The following is a 12,808-nucleotide window of genomic DNA, read 5'->3' on the forward strand; positions in this document are numbered from 1 at the left end:
TAAAGGCTAACAGCAAGCATATTTAAGAGCAAGAATTCATGCTTACAGCTCTGTGTTTCTTTTGCAGCATTTGATTAGTAACACCTAAAATTATACTGGGACCTATATTTCCTGCATCTTTATATAGCCTCAGGGCTATCATCACCACCAGAGGGGACACAAAGATTTTTGTATAACTGCAAGATTAACAGCTAGGGAAGGGAGAAACTGATTTTCAATTGCGCGTATAAAATAAAACACTGTATATTCCATGTTTATTTTTAATATGAGATAAACATTCTGCAAATGGTATAAGATTTTCAACAGGTTACTTTTTAATAGTGTTTTACCATTCATAAAGCTTTTCACGACACCAGTCTGTATGGCCTCATTTTTCATGATGATTCTTCAGGAAAATGTGAACTTTTGACCTCCCACCTTCCCAACACAGCTTCTATTCATTAAAAAAAAAATAGAAAGAAAGAAAGAACAAACAGCTTACACACACACACATGTACATGTAATACACATGGTGGATACAAAAAGAACTCGGTGTACTGCTTGCTTAAGGTAACCCCAGCAACAAGAAATCACTTATCAGGGACAGGGGGGAGGGGATATATTTATCCTTTAAAAAAGAATCTCTCCTAGAGGTGCAAAATAAAATTCTAAATTACTACGTGACATTTCACACTTATGTATGTCATCAATTCTGTCCTTGGAATTACTGTCTCATGGAAACAAAAAAAGCAAGTGGACAAATGGACAACCATATGACCAGAGACCATTTATTTTTTGCTTTATGTTTGTCAGGGAGAGTTATTGAGGTTCTTTTGCAGTTTGAATCTATTATCTTTAAGGCCTTTCCTAACCTAATCAATTCCATAATTCACTTCACTTGAAACAGGTCCTTTTTTCTGTCTGTGGATCTGCCTATCGGTGAGTTCTGAGAAAGATTAAAAGTTGGACTCTTCCTATTTGCCACTGAAATCTGACAAGTAAACAGACCTTTGACTTCCACTGCAGACTTTAAGAGGCTGATAACTGAATTTATTTAAAACCTGTTAAATTTCTGGACTGTAAGATTGGAACAAGCAGTACTTTGTTACAGCATGGCCCTATATTGGCCAACAAAGATACAAGCAGGTGATTTGCACAGGGGAATTCCATATTTGTCAATAAACTCACTGTTCTGTGCTACACTAATATTGTGAAGAAATACTATACCTAGTAAGAGGAAAGATATCACAGTTTTTCTGTATGATAAATTAATTCTTAGAATCTTCTGTACACATTATCTTCTGCCCACTCACTTTACTGTGTATCTGGGTGTAAAGTGAAAAACCAAATGCATAAAGAACTAAAAAGAAGTGTAATTCTTCTAGTTCCCTTGACACTGACTCACCAAGAAATGTCAGCACACTGAAATCAAATCTCAGGTGGACTGATAATCACCAAGATATCTGCTAGTCATCCAGGTTATCACTTCCTACTGGAAAGTGTGCTGTATTTTCAATAAATATCTGGTATTTTGATACAATCCTATATTCTGAGCTGAATGCAGTGTTATAATCCAGGTAATCCTACATATGAAGAAAATTTAATCAAATCCAAGTAAAAAAGGAAAATAAAACACTGAGTTAGTGTCTGTTATTCAACTTTGAAGGGTTTGAAATATCTTGTGGGCAAATTAAAAAAAAAGGGAGAATATGTTTCATCAAATCTGTGATCCGGTCCCTCCTCATAATTAATGGGCAAGCCAAAACTTGCTGATTTATGCAACATGAGCAAAAAGCTGAAGTCACATTTACATTTCATAAATCAGATGACAGACATGTAGATACAAACCCACAGAAATCTACAGAATCTCTGCACTTCTAGTCACTTAGCTGGAGAATTCAACTCAGAAAATGAAGAAAGCTATATTTATTATAGCAGATAATATCAACATGTACTTCATTTTTAAATTAACTGTTTCTCAGAGATTGTACAATTATCCAGACAGCCAGCTTTCTAATTTCTTCTGTGTTGTACTCTGTTAAAGAAAGGTGCTCAGTTTGAGAACAGCACAAGATAAGTGATTGCTCTAATCACTGGTAATTTTAGCTCCTTGTTTCCTCTCAGTGTGTGCGCTTGCCAAAATGAACACCCAGCTACAAGACAGGGTTAAAACTTGCAGATCCTGATCAGACACAGCTCTGTCATCCTCTAACATGGAGTTGAGCACTGCTGTCAGAGCTGGATAGAAATGAGTCCAGTTGTGAGATGCTGTAATCTCAGGGTGCTGCTTGGGGGTAGCAGTGCAGAGAAGCTGCCTTAGCACAAGGTTACTTATGCTGGAAGTCAGCACAAGGTTACTTATGCTGATCTGATCTGATCTGATCTGATCTGATCTGATCTGATCTACCACTCCTCTTGTGCTCATGTTCCTGCCTAAGCCCTGCCCTGTGTGGCTGCAGTACACACATGAAATATTCATGAAGCTCAGTCCCATTTAGTTCTTTGGTTTACCAAAATGAGAATTCTAAGGACTGTGAACTTTCACTTCCACTAGAACCAAAATATTGGGATCATTCATATTTAGGAGCACATCTGCCAAGGTATATATTGCAAGTTTCTTGCACCTCCCTTGCATGTGATCTGGGACACACAGATGTTGCTGGAACATCCATAAATGACTTCCTCATTCTCCCTGACTTTCAGAAAGTCTTACATATCAATCTCTCCTCAATAAAAGTCAGTGTATTTGGTTCCCATCTAGACAAGTGACTGACTGCCTCAGTACTTTTTTACGACTGCCTTGGGGGAAAACTCCCACTGAAAAACTATAAACATTTAGAATCCAAAACTTTGCAGGCTTGAATTGCCAAGTCATTATGTGGAGCTGGATTGGAAACTTTATCCATTATCAATTTTCTGTGAGTTTCACTTTTTTGAATGCTGCAAATCACTCAGGTTTTTTCTGCTCTTGTTTTATGAATACTGCATAGAGACTTGCAAAGAAAAAAAAAGACAATTATTTCTATCCATCACAAGTTGTACATTATTAACCTTGCTCTCACAATCCACTATCCATTGTTTGTTGGCCACTACACATCAGATTTGAGGGCTCATTAGCCCACAGTTAGGCAATGATGAATAGGTAGGCACTTGGAGGTAAGCTCAGATGTCTTTTTTAGCATGGTCTCCTGACTCTGAGACACCAAAGGTCAATTAGCAATATGACTGCTGAGCTGAGACAATGATGATGTGAAGAGACGTTATTACCTCCTTAGGACATGAGGGAGCCTTTGGTGCTGGAGCACAGTAATCTGTACAGTCAGGATGGCCTAAGTCTGAACAAAGGCGAGGTAGTGCCTTGAAGCCTCAGGACACCATTTCCCTTGTTCTCAAACTCACTACTAAGCACTTGAGGCAAGGTTGAAATGTTAATGTAGGGGGTAAAGAGGGTCTCCCTCATTCTCTGGCTTGTCTTTCAAGGGATCTTCTCCCAGATTTCCATTTGAATTCTGGGGAGGAGATACATCAATACAGTCTTTCAAAAATAAATGAGGCCACAGGCACCCACTGACTGCACTCTATTTAAAACTCTCTTGTAATACTTTGGTTCAGCCAGTCTATAGGTTCTTGTACTGTACAAAATCCCTACTGAGTAATGGCAGTGCTACTTAGAGAGGTGCCAAATCAGCACTGCAGGGATCCCACAAGTCATTGCAGACAGCAGGTGACTGCAAAGTGCCAGTAATGATCCACTGGATACCTACAGGTCTAGACACAGATGATATTGCTAAGAGGTATAGAGCTATAGAAATGATAGAGGTTATAGAGAGACAGAACTTAATGGGGATACTGGCAGTAGAGGAAGGAGAGTTAGAGAAATAGGAGCAAATAAAATGAATATATGTGCCTGAGACGTTAATCTAGTGAGAAACAGAGTGCAGAGAGTCCAGCTGCTTGGACAGTGATTTACAGGAACCCTGAGTCTGAAACCTTGCAGTTGTAAGGAAATGAGTAGTGAAAGCAAATGCCTGTGTGACCTTGTGCCAGACTAACAGGTGTGGGGCTCCAGTCTCCAACTGATGAAAAATGTGGGACCAGAGTCCCACAGTAAGGGGTTGCTGGAGGCACCACTCTGTGGCAGGTTGCTTTGCACTCATGTCACTATGAACTAAAGTAGCATGACAAATTGTTTCAAAAGAATCCATCAGAATGGATGATATATTTCTCATTTCATAACAGAAATTCCTGTTATTGTCTTGTGATTTTTTTTGCATTGCGTTTATAGTATCTGTGATTTATGGAGACAAGTCATCCAGAATAATATTAACAATGTGGCCATGGTTTAGCAGAGAACTTAATTTCATCATATATATTTTACAACTTTAGCTTGAATCCAATGGCCTCCCTACTTCCATGAAGATGAATGTAAAATAGATTTGAGGGGAGGCTTCTGGGGAAAGAAAGAAGCAGCATTATTTTTTGGAGTATAAACACAGGTTGAGATTGTAAAAATTGAGTGTGAATTTTCTTTCTTTGCAAGGAGAGATTTCCTTGCCTTCATGTATTTGCAGTGAAAGATTATCACCACAGTGCTAATTGCAATATGGCCCTAAAAGAGAAGTGTTCTAACTAAACAGTGAAACCACAAAAGAGCATTATAAAAAATTCAACAATGAAAAAGGACCTGAGAAAAATGGGATTCAGCAGTTGCGTAAGAGATTCTAGCATCTTGAAGTGGAAGGTTCTAAAAGTAGATGATCACCAGCAGTAGTTAAATCAGTGAAGGGAGTACTGGAGACACTTCTGTTGGCAGTGTGAAAAAAACAATGGCATTACCATAAGTCTTGTCTAAAACTCAGTAGCTGGATTAAGTTCTATTAGCTCAGAAGGAACCTGGCTAATATCACCTTCTAAGTCATGGATGGTGGATCATTCCAATGTTAAAGTGATATATGTTATTTAGTCTGCAACTGCAAATTATTACAGTTTTTCTCACTTTTTTCCCTGTCAGCTAACATGCCAGGCCATCTTAAAGTTCAACATCAAGTGTAAACCTGTCATTCCATCTCAATGGAGAAAGTTAGACATGGGAAAGAATTATTTGTGTCATTTCAAGGGTGACCCTCCAAAGTCACTGTATCTCCCTAGTGGCTATGGCAGGAACCAAGTTTAGCTGCGTAAACCAAGTTTAACTGCCTAATCCTAAGGCAGCTAAACAAGTTCCTATTATCATAATCTGTCTTATGAAGTCCTCTATGTCCATAGACCCAATAAATTCCTTGAATTGCAGGTGAAACAGTTAGCTGTTTGTGCACTGTAGGAATCAAATCCTATTCTTACCAGGAAGGGGTCAACATCCTTATTTTTAATTGGAGAAAGATATTTTTTCTTTAAAAAGGCAAAACAGAATGAAAAGGCTAAAACCCAGATGAGCCTGACTTACTTATATTTCACAACCCCAGCAAAACCACCTTCACATCTGGAGGCAGACTCCTCCTCAGCAGCAAGGAATAAAGCCTTCCTGTAAGGCTGGGGGTGGTGAGAGGAATCTTGTTTTCTGGATGACCCCAAGAGCAGTACCACAAGCAGGAACTGCTTGTTGCTTTTCCAAGCAACTTCAATGCATGTACCTACTATTCCCTCTTGTCCCTGGAAGCAGCTGGATAGATGGCAGGGCGAGCAACCACAGCCCTCAGCCTGAAGGCTTCTCAGAGAAGAGAATGTGGTGCTCTTGGCCCACCTCCAGTGTCCACCTTTGTGACCTTTGGAGAGCTTTGTTAGGATGCCACTTGGTGTTACCCAGTCTCAGATGATTGCCTATGCCTTTGGTTCACCTCCCTCTCACAACAGCCCAGGAGGGAAGGGAATATCCTTTGGATGCCTGGAGAAGCTCTTGCCAGGCTCACAGTCCCATTGTCACTAAGGCTGCATCTCCCACCATACAACTTTGCCTCATTTTTCTTGTCTCCTAATGCCAAGGGGAACTGAATCCCAAGCTCTTGTCAGCCATTTAAGCACTCCAGCTCCTCAGATGGGAGAAATTTTGTCTGAATGTATATATGCATCTTTTTTGTCACATTCTAAATTCAAGCAATTTGTTAAATTTTAATTGTACAATGCTTTGGCAAGTGCACTATAAAAATAACTAGGAGGTATCTACAGACAAATTTATTTATAGAACTAAAAAGTATCTAGAGGTTATCACTTCTGTTTAGCAAACCTGGCACATGCCTGGCTGACAGGAAAGCAGAGTGTGTGTGCTGGATGGTTTTACAGATAATTCCTGTTTATGAGGAGGCTGCTTGTTCTCACAAGATCATGTGTTAGACATTTGTCAGTGTCATTGATTTAGAAGGACTTACTTCATGCCTCTTTTAAAGCACTGGCAAATACTTCCTAAAATTATATAGTGTCGCTGATTATTCTAATGATTGTTAATCAAATTCTAGTACCATTTTGTTTACTCAAACTGTTTTGCAGCTAATCCCTACACTCAGATGAAACTCATAGTGAACCCTTTTGAAGTTCAATTTCAGTTTTTCCATGCATTTATGTATCTCCTGTCTTTATGTACTTGCATGAGCACTGTGCTTGTGCAAATGAAGGTACTCAGTGATTTAGCAATTAATATTAAACTATGCATTAAGTTTTTCAGGCTGCACAGATTATAAAGCTTTGTTAACAATGGGTTTCCACAGCCACTTTTGGGGGTTTTTTTGTTGTTGTTTTGTTGGTTGGTTGGTTTGATTTTGTTTAAATGCAGAAAATACGTTAAGACTCGATTGCTTTTTGGAGAAGTGGGATGTGAAAAGGATGTTTTTTCTTTTTTGAAGACAAAATGTGACATTTACCTCCATGAGCAGACTTCAGTTTCTCCCATACCCTGGATTTGGCTTATTAACTCATAGAGTTTAACTTTCTTTTCTTTTTATTTTTATATTATTTCTCTCTTTTACCTTTTTTCATGGCAACTCTTGTCACTGTTTTCATGATGACATCCCTCTCATTATAATTTTTACTCCCCTTAAGGAACAGGTTTATAAGCCTAATCATAGATATCTTTTCAAAATATGGGACCATAACTTTCACCCAACTACTGACCTGGTAATATGACTTTAAAATAATTTTCTTATGTATTAAAACTGGTGTCCTTATAATATTTTTCTATGGATATTCTATAGTTCTGTAATTTTCACTGGCTGAAACAGCTCACATCCTCTCTAGTAGCTTAGATTTTGTTTCTGTTGTTGTTGTTGTTGTTGTTGTTAAATTAAGCTGCTGTTTGATAGAGTTTATTTTACTTCCACTTGAAGTCTGTGATATTTTCCAACCAAGCAAGAGATTTTTGCCAGGAGGCTGTATAATTCCCTTATGATTATGTATGCATTCCTCCCTCTTCCCAGCCTACCTTTTAAGCTGTTTTTACAAGTTCTCTGGATACTCCAAAGTGTTCATAATTTATCTATCACTCCTTTTGAAGCACCCTCAATAATGTTCATATTCATATACTCTGTGATTGCAGTTTTGCAGATAACACAAAATTTGTTGGTTTTTAATATCTGTCATGTGTCTTCTCTTTTCTCCTGCTCCAGCCTCCTCTATTCTGTAACATAACAGATCATCTTACAAACCCTGCATGCTCCTCACTAAGTAGATACTGACACTGCTGAATTTTGTGTACTATTTCAGCTCTCCACAGGCATCAGCATGGCAGTCACAACCATGCACTTGACATGCTCTGCTTCTCTTGAATACTAGATTTCTTCTAGCACACTGGTAAATCCGACCCATTTTCTTTCTGAATTGGATATGCTCAGACAACCTGTCACAGCACTCTGTATGACATGGAAACAAAGGACACAGCAGCTCATGATCACAGTGAAATGAAAGTCCTCTCAGATGTGCAGCCACATTTGCTTGCTCCTGTAGATGGCAAAGAGTGAATGTTGTGCTTGACAAGAGCTGTTGTTCTAGATGGGGACAGGGAAATTATTAAATCGACCCATATCAATGTTCCCTCCTTAGTGGCTTTTGCTGTTTGGTAGCCAAAGTAAAGGTCAGTTAAATAACACAGTCCTACTTCAAGTTCGTATTGTTGCAAAAAGCCTTCAAGCACAGATTCAGGCAGACCAGATAGTCTGGGGTAACTTATTGCTGCCCAAGAAAGTATTTTACAGCTTCATTTACTCCTCTACCATTTGCTTCAAAAAAAATGAAGTTTCATTTTGAAATGGGGAGATAGAGTAGAGGACCTATAGCATAGGAACATGGGCTGAGTGATGAATGATACAAATCTAGAGGATTTATCTTAGTGATAACCAAAACATGGTTGTGATTAGTTCTTACTAAGAGTTGTTTCATTCTCTCCATTGTATTCCTTTAAGTCCTAAGGTAAAGATGCATTCTTCTTTAAAAGCATGTTCATGACACTACAGAAAATGTCTTCAGAGTTCAAATGTTGAAATTTTAATGTAGACCATTTTTTAAATGCTAGAAACAACATTTGAAGCATGTATCTTTATTGTTTCACCCAGCAATAAAATGATGTGATTTCTTACATGGTTCTTCTTCAGGAACACAGAATCATTCCACTGAGAAATTGAAGAATATTTTAGAGAAGTGAAATATAGTCCCATTTATCCATCTCAGAGCTCATCTAAGTTGTCTCTTCAGATTCAGTGAATGAATAAAGAATTAATCGTTCAATCTTGTGTCTGAGTTTTTATTCCAACTCCCTTCAGAGCGATTTTTTTCCCCCCACTGCTCCCTAACTTTTCCTGGCAGGTATTTCCCCTGGATTATGGTTCTCAGAAATCATCATGGTTTTCACTGCTTGGAGAAAAGACTGCAGGAGGAAGTTCTTAATTGCTCTTTTAACAGCAGCAGCTGGTAAAATCATTAGGTCTTTAAATCCCACTGAAAATTGCAAGCTTTTTTAAAGGAGTTTGCAAGAAGGGACCAAATTCAGAATGGGCTCACAGTGCTAGGACAGAGAAAAAAAATGAGAGAGGATACTTTATCTGACTTTTCAGTGTTCTGTGGGTTCTAAATTAGGAATAAAAAGAAACCCACAGTTTTAGAAAGCTGACTCTGTGGGAGGTCTGAGTGAAATAGTCCATAGCAGAAGGCAGAAGCCTTTCAGGAAATGTGCCATTCATTCTGCATTAACTCTTGCCTCTCTTGAATTATTGTCACTAAGCTCACTAGATCTGGTCACTGATAAAATGTTCTTCTAAAAGTTTGTCTTGTCCAGGATTGTTCCAGGAATGGCAGTGCAAATTCTTCAAGGCATCTGTGCATACAATAGAGCTCTGTGGGAAATATATGGAATAACACTGGTGGCATTTTTAAGTGCTGTTTAGCATGAGAGTAAAGGTTTACACAGCATACATAATATATAGCTCTGCTTGCTAAATGTCTGCTGCCAGTGCTTCCTGATGTCAACAGAGGCTGCCATTGTTTAGTCAACTTGAAATCTTTAGAAATATAGCTGTGAAATTCTTTCCTCAAATGCAAAATGAACAGCCCTAATAAATACACTGAGCTTTTACACACGAAATTCCCTTTAGGATTAGAGGAAGCTGAAGAGGTTTGTTAACATAGTGCTCAGTGCTGTTCAGAGTGGGTGAGGTAGGAGGATATTTGAATGTACTCAGCCTGGCCTGATTGTGTTCCTGATAAATTCAACCTCCCATTTCTTTTAAGGGCCAGAACAGAAATTAACCAGTAGTACAAACTGGATCTGATGGAGAAACTCCTTGAGAGGTTTGCTCTTGGAGGTGCTCTTGGCCCAGCTCAGGTGTCCACCTTATATTGCCCTATAAAACTAACCAAGTTACTGGATCATAGTTGTCTCTTTGGCTTGGAACCCTCAGGGCTTTGTTTTTCACACCTCTTGCTTTCCAGTACCACTTTGAGGCATTCCTTTCAGACAGAAAGCTCCATTTTGGTTTCTGTAAGAACATGATAGCAGTGCCTCAAACTTTCTATTTAAAAGGATTGCTCTGACTTGCTCTTTCAAAGCTCTCCCACATTGCTTGCTGGAGGCTTTTGATATTCAGCAAAGGAAATTTCTTTGGGTAACAAATCTTCTCCCTCCACCTCCCCCTCAACTCCTTTCAGATTTGGTCAAGATTTAAAGTGAATAAATGTGATTTGAGATCTCAGTATTGATTAGATGAAGATGGGAGACAAAGGAGAAAATAAGATAGAAGAAAGCATCCCATTTGCAAGAACATTTGTTTTACCCTTTGCTTTTACAGTGCCAAAGAATGCAATAAATTATACATGAACCAGGACAGCAGAAGAACAGTAGTACAATCTGCCAAAACAAGTTAGGGTTTTCTATGGGTTTTAGACTTATTTTTTCCCTGTGTACAAACACCATAGGCACAGTGCAAATTGAAGATTTTGATAAATATCACTATGAAGTACTGACAGGAGGAGGTTTGCATGTTAAATCTTCAATCTGACCTATACTACATGTTATGGGAACATCACTTTTAATCTAAAAAGGACTTCTTGAGTATAGATTTTGAAACATTACATTCAAATATATAATCAGTATTACTCAGTACTGTATCTTCCATTCTGTTTCCTCCCTAAGAATGAATAGTGAGTTTCATCACCCTTGATTAAGACTAAATCCACTGTCATCACAAAGAAGAAAGAAGGGTCTCCTGAGTTTAGGCGCTCAAAATTCAGTCATTTTATACCTAAATCTTAAATCCTTGGGTTTGTGATAGTTTTTTGTACTCTGATTCTGAACCATACAATCTGCAGTCTTTTCTTTTTCTTGTTTTTCAAAAAGTAATGCTATGATACAGTATCTTCTGCAAACAAGATAGGTAGAAGAGCAAACCAGAGATGTGCTGAAGGACAGACACTGTCTTTTCAGCAGATTACATCTCAGAGGTGAAGTCTGTCTCCTCACTCGTGCTAGCTCCATTGCCACCTGCAGCAGTTGCACATTTACTCCCCAGGACTGTCACTGTGGTGCCACTGCCTAAAATGGCAATTCCCATTCAATGAGTGCTCACAGTGCTGCACCCAGCAGCACTGGCACAGACAGGGCACACAGCATGGAAAAGGGTGTCTGAAATTTAGCTTTTCATTGTTTGTTTACAAGAGTTTTGGAAATAAACCTGAGGATGTTGGGATTTGTGTGTACAAAAGCTCTACCTGCAGCTGTCATGTGTGTGTTACAATAAAAGTTTTGAGAAGCAGCTCAGCATTGGTCCATGGGCCAGTGAGACTTGATGTTTTTCTTGCACACACACATCCACAGTGCTGGCAGCATTTTGCAGTTGGAGTAATACTCCACTTCTAGTCTCCCATCACTAAAAGAACAATTTATCTCATATTTCCACAGATCTAGGCAATAATACTTTTTAAATAACATGCTACTTTATGCACAATTATTTCTAGTCAGATTTAAACTATTCATTTCAAACAAGCCTTGGTGTATGATACTGTGTTAAAGCAGGATTTTACCAGTTAGAATTCTGGATTTGAGGGACTGGTTTTCTGTGTTCACCCTTCCTATCTCCCCTTCTTCTTTCTTTATAATATAATAGTGCTGTTTATTCACATTTGGATTATTTGCTCCTGATGGAAGCAGGAATAACAAAACTAAGCAATAACAGATGCTTTTTTTCTAGTTCAATCATATCTAAGTCAAAATTCATCATTCATAGTCAATCTTGGACTCATTTTCACATATTTGTAACTTAAAATATTAGGGAGTTCATGTTCACTGAAGCCCTAGTGGAAGCTGTTCATGAGTAACTTAAAGAAAAGCTTTGTTTATTTTTGGAGTGTTTAGAGAGTGAACATCCATAATTCTTTGTTTAGTCCACTGAGCATTGTGACTGCGTGTCTGAATCACTCAGCTTGTCTTGGATTAACATTATAATCCTCTGGTTTTGAACAGGTGAGATATAACAGAGTAAAAAGATATATTGCAGAATAAAAGTTAGAAAACTAGTTCTTCTCTTACCAGGAAAATATTTTGTTTGCATATTTAAATGGGTACTCTCAAATTTGTTGGCAATAATGCAAGAACTATCTCAAAAACTGCAAAAAAATAGATAAGTCAGTGTTACAACTGCTGTAATTTTGAAAAGGAAACATACAGAATGCTAGAAAAAAACAGCTCTCCTAAAATTCCTAAAAAATTTAAGCCTTCCAGGAATGCTACCCATCAATAAAAAGGGGAAAAGATAAACACAGCATCCTGCAGGACAACCATTCTTTTGGCTGTAACCCTTCATATGAAAGCCATTTGTTTGAATCTTTCCTTGCTGAACTCCAGTGATTCAAGCCTACAATCATCTGATAACATTTCATCTGATGGTACAGGTCACAGCTGACAGGCATGCATCACCCAAAACCTCTACCTGGTTTTCCAGCTGGTGAGCAACATTTCAGGGACATGAGATAAAGTCCATTTGTCTATTCAGCTTCATTTGTGCTCATTGTTGGAAAGAGAGGTAGCAGGGGCAGGTGTTACTCCTCTGGCTCTGGGCTTGTGTCATGGATTTACACAGCCTGCAAATCAAAGGTTCCTGCAGAGGAACCACCCATTTGTGGAGGTTCAGGGAACAGGAGTCAGAGCTACCAAGCCAGCACTATACTGAAACACCTATTTTTGTTTGTTTCTCTGACAACTTTTTTTAAATAAACAGTCCTTTAGGATCAGAATTGCCCTTTACATGGCTCTCTTGCTTAATAGTTTTTGGCATCATTACTGTGTTTTTGCATGTTTAGTATGCATTATGTACAAAAGAAATTTTTGTTTGTACGTGGCTTTTGGGGTGCAGTTTTTTGG

Source organism: Ammospiza nelsoni, chromosome 1 (assembly GCF_027579445.1).
Source record: "Ammospiza nelsoni isolate bAmmNel1 chromosome 1, bAmmNel1.pri, whole genome shotgun sequence".
Lineage (NCBI taxonomy): Eukaryota > Metazoa > Chordata > Aves > Passeriformes > Passerellidae > Ammospiza > Ammospiza nelsoni.